Consider the following 2,963-nt stretch of genomic DNA (forward strand, 5'->3'; position numbering starts at 1 on the left):
GGGTGGGTTGGCCGTGCTAAATTGTCCCATAGTGCCCAGGGATGTGCGGGTTAGGGTGGATTGGCCATGCTAAATTGTCTTGTAGTGCCCAGGGATGTGCAGGTTAGAGTGGATTGGCCATGCTAAATTGTCTTGTAGTGCCCAGGGACGTGCAGGTTAGGGTGGGTTGGCCGTGCTAAATTGTTCCATAGTGCCCAGGGATGTGCAGGTTAGGGTGGATTGGCCATGCTAAATTGTCCCATAGTGCCCAGGGATGTGCAGGTTAGGGTGTGCTTGAACTGCCCTGTAGTGTCTAGGGATGTACAGGGTCAGGTGCATTTGCCACAGGGAAAGGCTGGCTTTCAATGGGATGCTCTGTGGAGGGTCAGTGGTTAGACTGATGGGCTAAAATGTCCTTATTCTATACTGTAGGGAGTTCCATGACCTGTATTAATTTAGCACCATTAGTGAACCAAAGGGCTTGAGTTACACGACAGATTGGGGCCTAAGCAGCAATGAAGAATTGACCATCAGGTGTAGATGTAGATCCTGAGACAGCACCTTCCAAACCCACGGCCACTTCCATCTAGGACAAGGGCAGCAGATACATGGGAACACCATCATCTCTGAGGCACTCCCTATCCTGACTTGGAAATATATTGGTTGCTCCTTCACTGTCGCTGGGTCCAAATTCTGGCATTCCCTCCCTGAGGGACATTGTGGGTCAACCCACAGCAGGAGGACTGCAGCAGTTCAAGAAGGCAGCTCGCCCCCATCTTCTCAAGGGGCAACTAGAGATGGGGCAATAAATGCTGGGCCCAGCCAGTGACGTCTACACCTCATAAATGAACCAAAAAAAATTGGGCCATTCAGCCCTTTGAAACTTCTCTGTTATTCCATCATGGCTAATATGTTTCTCCGCCCCATTCTCCTGCCTTCACCCCATAGTTCTTGATCCCCTTACTCATGAAGAACCTGTCTTTCTCTGCCTTAAAGGCTCTCAATGCTTTAGTCTCCACAGCTCGCTGCGGCAATGTGTTCCACAGATTCCCCACCCTTTGCCTGAAGAAATTCCTCCTCATCTCAGTTCGTCCCTTCACTCTGAGGCTGTGCCCTCGGGTCCTAGTCTCTCCGACTGGTGGAAACATATTGAGTGCCGTGACTAATGACCGACCATGCAGGATTGGCAGAAGGCATTGAAGCTGGAAAGGGAGGAGACGAATTCCAGGGAGAGTTGCATGGAGAGGGTTGAGGATCACAGTGGGCTGAGGGTGCCGGCTAAAATGAAGCAAAATATATGGGGAGAGGGCAGCACACACTAGTGATGTTTCTGACTTGTCCTGACTACCATGAGTCTGTGGAATAAGGTAAAACTGAGATCACAGCTGCCACAGGAGGTCAGATAGGAAGGGAGTGACCGTCCCTTTGTACAGGAGCTGCGGTAGGGAGGGGCAACGTGGTGGACGGAATCAGTGTTGGCTCCTGTTAAAAGCTGCATTAAAATACTGAGGAGTTTCACATCATTAAGAGGATGCAAAGGGTGGTAAAGGGTACTTTAGGGGTTCAGTCACAAGCAATAACAGCTAATATATACAGTCACTTGGTGGTAAAGCTTAAATGGCCCTGTAGAGTGCAACATGTCGTCAAAAACCTTTCATCTTACACTCATCAGAACACAATGCAAGAATGCCAAATTTGGAACAATCACAATGATTTGCACTACAAGAGGAAAGGGGGTCAACTGGTTACTCAGATTAGCCGAGGTGCAGGAAGTTATAGGTTCCTTAAATCTCTGTGGTCTAAGTTGTCACAATCTTTTCAAAATTTGGCATTCTTGTATTCGGTCCTGATGGAGTGCATGCTTCAGAAACAATGTCCCTCTTCAGCAATATTCAAATTCTATTTATATAGCGCCTTTCACTGAATAAAATGTCCCAAGGCACTTCACTGGTGCCAAATAAAACATCAGAACATGGAACGTAAGGGCTAGGAGCAGGAGTAGGCCCCCTCGAGCCTGCTCCACCCAATCAATATTAACATGGCTGGTTTCATCATAGCCTCATCTCCACTTTCCTGCCCACTCTCCATCACTAAAACTCTGTCCACATCCTTCTCAAATTTTCTCAGTGCCCTCACTTTTATTTTCAGACAGTAACACACCAATCTTGTCACATCTCTTGTTCCTTTGAAAGGGATTGGGAGCTTAGTGGCATAGTGTAAAGGCAAAATCTTTCAATCAATGCCAGGAAAATGAAGGAGCTGGTTATTAACTTCAGGAAGGGGAGTGGAGGACACACCTCAGTCTATATCGATGGTGCTGAGGTGGAGATGGTTGAGAATGCCAAGTTCCTCAGAGTGGATGGACCTCTCAAATGTTAAATCTGATCTCTCTCTCTCTCTCTCTCTGCACCTTGTCTGTAGTTGTAATGCTGTATTCTGCTATCCTGATTCACTCTCTAGGGTACAATATGCCTGTATAGCAAGCAACACAACACTTTTCACTGTGTCTTGGTACAACAAAATAAATCAAATTCAGACTCAACTTCCATGCCCCATCTCTATTCCTTAGGAGGCCAAACTCCTCTGTCGTCCAATCTCTCCCATGCTTCACCCACCTCCTTCCCATTTTCCCCTCGGCCTGTCGACCCATTGTTCAAATCCGTAAGCGCCTCTAAACATTTCCCAGTGCTGACGATAAGTCCTCTTGAACAGCCAGCCCTGCTCTGTGTAGTGTTGTCGAACAGAGAAACCTAGGGGTTCAGGTATATAGTTCTTTGAAAGTGGTGTCACATGTAGACAGGGTGGTTAAGAAGGACGTTTGGCACACTTGCCTTCATTGCTCAGACCATTGAGTACAGGAGTGGGAACGTCATGTTGACGTTGTACAGGACGTTGGTGAGGTCTCTTACAGAATCCCTGCAGTGTGGGAGCAGGTTTTTTGGCCCAAAAAGTCCACAACAACCCTCCACAGAGGAACCCACTCT

This window comes from Rhincodon typus, chromosome 45 (genome assembly GCF_021869965.1).
Source record: "Rhincodon typus isolate 14 chromosome 45, sRhiTyp1.1, whole genome shotgun sequence".
Taxonomy (NCBI): domain Eukaryota; kingdom Metazoa; phylum Chordata; class Chondrichthyes; order Orectolobiformes; family Rhincodontidae; genus Rhincodon; species Rhincodon typus.